The following is a 5,641-nucleotide window of genomic DNA, read 5'->3' as shown; positions in this document are numbered from 1 at the left end:
TTCTTCTGGACCTATTCATGTTTTGTTGCTGCTGAGAGCAAAACTCCTCTTCTGGAAATTTTGGGAAAATGTATCATTTTCCAGATTGGAATAGACCCATCCATCCATCTGTTCATTTATTTCTCTTTTAGGGTTTATTAATAATTGTTTCTCAGTGAACTAACTTCTGGTAACTCTGCAGCACGTTGCTGCATGTTGCTGCATGTTGCTGCACGTTGCTGCACGTTGCTGCAGCATGTTGCCTGCTGTCAGCATGAATCTCCATAAATGATTGATGCAAGTGGCGACTCAGCAGCTTCCCGTTTCCATGGCGACTCCTGTTTGTTGTGAGCAAATAAGGTCAAATCGTTACGTTTTACATTCATCCTCATTAAATCCAAACGGGTCGAAGCGCACAGAACACACACAGCAGCAGATCGATACACACACACACGGCACCAGTTGGAGGCAGACTGGGATCCCGTTTCTGGTCGCTGGAGGCAGGAAGGCCTTACTGGGATGGTAACTGGCTGACTGGTTTTCCTTCTGGTTCTGGTTCCGGTCGCGTCGGGTCCAGAAGAATCGGCCCAGACGTTTGGACCTGCAGGATCTCTGACACCCATCAGAGTTTCTGCTGACATGAATCCTTAAGTTTCTCTGTTTGGATAAAATATTTAATTTTTCTTTTCGTCTTTTATCTTCCAACCTGTTTTGTTTTGTAAATATATGTAAGTTTAATAATGTGAGTAAACAATGTTCTGTCTGTCCAGTCAGTGCAACAAATTAACATAAAATATAGTTGTTTTTTTTAATTTAGTGTATTATGAGAAATTCTGCCCTTCGTCTTGTGGAACGACGGTTTAAAGTTTTCATTCTAAAGAAAACTCAAGAAAACGGCGGCTTATGAATCAACAGTTAGTCGATCAATAAGATCGATCAACTTTAGATGAACGCAGAGCAAAACTGAACTGGAAGAAAAGAGATTCATAGCTGATCAAAATCTGTACTGCAGACTTCTGCCCAGGTCCCCCTTGAAAATGAGATCTAGATCTCAATGGGGTTTACCTGGTTAAATAAAGGAAATAAATAAAAAAAATCTGAAAAGTGTGGGGTGCTTTTATTTTTAACCCCATCCTCTGCTGTTCGTCTGGTGCCTCCATCAGCCTCAAACTGCTGCAGACTGAACCGTTTTGCTCATTCTTCTTCTAGGTCTGGACTTTGACTAGGCCATTCTACTCCTAATTCTGCAGGTTTTCTTCTTGGATTTAGCTCCACCCATCTTCTCCTCAGCATGATGCTGCCACCACCATGCTTTACCATGGATGGTTTGTTTGGGGTTAAATACAAATGCATGCCACACTTTTCAGATGTTTTTATTCATAAAATTTATCAGCTTCTCACCAATAAAAGGGTGTAAATACTTTTTAAAACCAGACTTTTTTCTGTGAATCATTTAAAAACCAAACATAAATAATGTTCAGAAGCTGAAACATTTTGTGAAATGAGGATTTCTGCTCCCGCTGGGTTTTATATAATCAGGTTTAAAATCGTCTTCGCTCCTTTTTTAAGTGTTTAAAGACAAAAAGCCTGAAGATGAAAGCAGAGAGAAGGAGAGGGGATTACTGGGATCACTCCCACTGCCTCCCATTATCCTCCCATTATCTTCCCATTCTTCCCACAGCTTCCAGTTCATTCCTCTGAAAACACCGACTCTGATCCGAAGCCTCTCTGCTTCAGGCTGCAGCTTTTAGTCCTGATCGGATCCAAACGGCAGGAACAGGACCGGAGCGGTTCTGCTCAGTTTAATCCACTTTTCATTACACTTTACAAGCAGACATTAACCCCTTAATGCCTGGATTTATTTCCAATTATACAACAAAATTTAGTTAATTAGAGGTTATAAATTTGAACATTACATCCACCATTGGTGCAAATTTCGATATGAACCTTTTTTTATCTAGAGAAGCCAGATAAATGAAAACTGTTGATTCTGCACTGCAGCATTGTGTACACATGGAAAAACAATTATTTTTTACACAAATACTGTAAAAAATGTGAATAGTGGTTAATCTGGTTAATAAGGCATCAAACTTATTAACCTGTTTACTGTAAATTTAGTATTTAACAGTTAAAATAATGGGACACATTTGAACACTACTCTGCATTTAAAAATCCAAGGAAGGCAACGCTGGTACGATGTAAGCTAGCTATAGATGATGCTAATGCTAGCAGCTATGTTACGATGTAAGCTAGCTATAAATTATGCTAATGCTAGCAGCTATGTTACGATGTAAGTTAGTTATAAATTATGCTAATGTTAGCAGCTATGTTATGATGTAAGCTAGCTATAAATTATGCTAATGCTAGCAGCTACGTTGCAAGTGTTAGCTTAGGAACAATGAAGGATCTCGTATGTGGTTCCCTGAAAACAAATCTGCTCAGGGCCTCCAAAAGGTTTGGTCCGGCTCTGGTTCCAGGATGTTTTTTATTCATAAATTTCCTTTTTTTTTTTAAAGTGTCGGTTCATAAAGCAGAAGCAGCGAAATGAACCCGGCGTGAACCAGGACGATCATCCTGACAGATATTCCCCTCCCACCGCTCCGCAGAGCCGCTGTCATCCCAAACCGGCCTGGTGGCTCTGTTATGACAGCTGCTCCCTCCTCCCAACTATACGCTGTGTGTGTGTGTGTGTGTGTGTGTGTGTGTGTGTGTGTGTGTGTGTGTGTGTGTGTGTGTGTGTGTGTGTAATTGGCCCACTGTTGACCCTCTGGTAATTGTGTGTGACAGCAGTAAAGGTCTCCGGTAACAAAGTGCCGACCGGATGCTTATTGGGGTTTTAACCAAGGAACATGATCAGGTTTTCTCTGGGGATCCGACGTCCCGGCTCTGTGTGTGTGTGTGTGTGTGTGTGTGTGTGTGTGTGTGTGTGTGTGTGTGAAAATATTTAATTCATGAATTTCCATCTCTTCAGTTCTCCACCTTGCTAAAATGAGAAAATTACTTTAATTTGTCTCCTGAGTGGTTAAACAGAGCCTGGAACAAAAACATAAAAATATCTCCTTTAACTGAATCTGAATCGGTTTAAATATAATTTAGACGAAACGAACTCAAAATCAAAATGTTTCAGCTGGAAAAGGTTTGAAAATGATAATTTCCTCCTCCAACTTTCACCTTTTATTGTGTAAAGTGGTGAAATTCAGGCTGAAGGAAGCCTGCAGATTCACACAAAGGTAAAAAATCAGAGAGAAAAATTTTTAAGATGATCTGAAATGAGGCTCCTCTGTAGGGTGGCCAGGATAATGCCTGAGAGAAAACACCAGCAACAAATCCAGTGACTTTGTTACCAAACAGCAACTAGAAGGAGGAATAGACAGAAATCCAGTTAAAACATACAGCTAATAGTTACTGTAGGATGCAGTTTGAAGGGCTAATGAAGCATAAATAATACTAATCTAATAATTAATTAGTGCAGTTAATATTATTGGAGTTAATAGAAAAGGCTAATTAAAGCCCACTATAGCCAATATTCTCCTAGACTCTAGGGGGCGGTGTGGCGCGCCTCCAGCAAGCGAACAGCTCTACACAACATGTTGGAAGCAAAACATAAAACATGTTAATGGCAACATTGCCAACTTAGCAACCTTTTTGCTTCATTAAGTGACGTTTCAGGTCCTCTGGTGACTTTTTGTCACCATAACTGATCTTACCGCTGTGCAGGTGACGCAGACGGAAGCGGATCCGACTCGTCTGATGGATTCCCCACGTCCCCCTCTGAGCTCCACATCAGAAGCGCTGACGTTGCGTTTAATTATTGCTGTGTGTAAACAGCCAGTGGAGTTAATTTAATTTACACAACAGAAAGAAATGGGCTGGGATTGACAAGTGTTCACACTCTCACACACTCAGAGTAATTAGCAGCTAACACAGCGGGCTGAGCCGGGCCGGGCTAATTGAGGACGACTGGCGGAAACATCAGAGGAGGAGAAACGGAGAGAGCAGAAACACAAACTCACCGGGACAAGTTGGCTTTGACGGGACCGGTCCAAACCCAACTGGACTGGTACCGACAAGGCATCAGTTATAAGTCAGGCAAAAATTCATTATATTTGGTCAAACATCATCAGAATCACCAAACAAATTCACATCAGACGTGTTGATCAGTGTCACTGCTGATCAAAACCAGCTGACTCTGTTTCTGCTTGTCCAGATCTGTGGAGCATAGAAGCTGAAAGCTGCTTGTCCAGCTCTGGTTCTGGTTCTGATCCAGAGCGGAACCAGAAGACCTGAGAGTTCTGGAAGGTTGCTATGGCAACAGCAGAAGGTCTTTAATGACTCCTGGAAATGATCTTCAGGTGACGGAAGGCCGACTTTGTAACCATCTTTATGTTGCAGTGGCTGAGTTTTAAATGTGAGCAGAACTTTGTTTTTATTCTGCTAATGTGGAAAAATCATGATTTCACAGTGAGGGTGTTTCCATTAAATAAGTGAATACAAAATAAGTAATTAAAAAAACATGAATATTCATCATCTGTCAGCCAATCAGAGGAGACGTCGGCGTTTCATTCAGGCGTTGGAGCAACAAGCCCCGCCTCCTTTGGAGCAGCTACATAAGTGTCGTTTAGAGGAAATTGTTGTCGTTTTATGGATTAAAAACGTTGAAATGAATCAGGTTTGTTTGAACTGTGATGCTGTGAGAGCTCAGAAAAAACTACAAACTACAAACTGTCGTTCTCCTGACACTTCCTGTCGTCTTCTTTGGCGTTTCCACCTGCAGTAACATCTGGTTGATAAACCACCTCATGCTAATGCAAAAACGTTTTACTGAAAAATGTTTTTTTGATTTTTCTTTTTTACATTAAGATAATTTAGTTTCACAAATTGTGCAATTTTATGTCTAATGGAAACGCAGCGACTGTAAAGAATCAGAATCAGGTTTATTTTACTGTCACTGAGAGAAAACACAACAAATTTTAAGAAATATCAACTCTGGAAGGCAGTGCAAATAAATAAATAAAATCAATATAATCAATATTCCAGTAGATATAGAAGCACAGAAACAACGGGGATGTTGAGGAAGATGAACAGAGAAATGATGATCAGGTTTGGATGAAATGTTCTGACAGGAGGCTGAATTTGTAACCGTCTTTATGTGTCTCTGAAGGTCCAGACCAGATTTCATCTCTGGTTTCTGTCTGTAAAACTGACTCCATCCTTCCTCTGAGGTCCGTTTTAACGGTTCTGGTGATGAAGGTTGTGTTGTTGTTTCTAACTGGTGCGTCTGCGTCTCTGCTGCTGGTTTACTGGGCTCAGCTGGAGATTACAGCAGAGATTAGAGCAGATTAGAGCCTCACATGCTGCCTGACAGGTGAAGCTTGTTAACCACGTTTCCTCCTGATGTCACTTCCTGCTGCTGATCAGCTGATCACCGGATTCAGTTTGGCTTTAACCAACGAATTCTGACGATTCTTTACTGATGTTCTGCTTTCTGCTTTGTGTTTGATTAATTGTTAACCGTTTCTCATGTTGCTCCTCCGTCCGGGTCCGTCCTGATCCATTTGGGTCCAATCAGGTCCATTCTGGTCCATTTGGGTCCATCCAGGTCCATTTGGGTCCATCCGGGTCCATTTGGGTCCATCCGGGTCCATTTGGGTCCATCCGGGTC

At 41.4% G+C, this 5,641-nt stretch overlaps 1 protein-coding gene and 1 long non-coding RNA gene across 3 annotated transcripts in view; one reads left to right on the top strand and one right to left on the bottom strand.

Moving 5' to 3' along the window:
* The window catches only part of LOC103153967 (netrin receptor DCC-like), a 129,202-nt gene that overhangs the window by 50,817 nt on the left and 72,744 nt on the right, over positions 1–5,641 (top strand). The window lies entirely within an intron of this gene.
* LOC103153926 (uncharacterized) lies at positions 3,131–4,226 on the bottom strand. The gene is made up of 3 exons (XR_477864.2): positions 3,993–4,226; positions 3,687–3,793; positions 3,131–3,333 (listed from the first exon to the last, which is right to left on the bottom strand). It is a non-coding gene; the product is annotated as an uncharacterized LOC103153926 (long non-coding RNA).

This window comes from Poecilia formosa, unplaced genomic scaffold (assembly GCF_000485575.1).
Source record: "Poecilia formosa unplaced genomic scaffold, Poecilia_formosa-5.1.2 Scaffold368, whole genome shotgun sequence".
NCBI lineage: Eukaryota > Metazoa > Chordata > Actinopteri > Cyprinodontiformes > Poeciliidae > Poecilia > Poecilia formosa.
The sequence above is the reverse complement of the archived record's forward strand: the minus strand, read 5'-3'. Positions and strand labels throughout refer to the sequence as shown.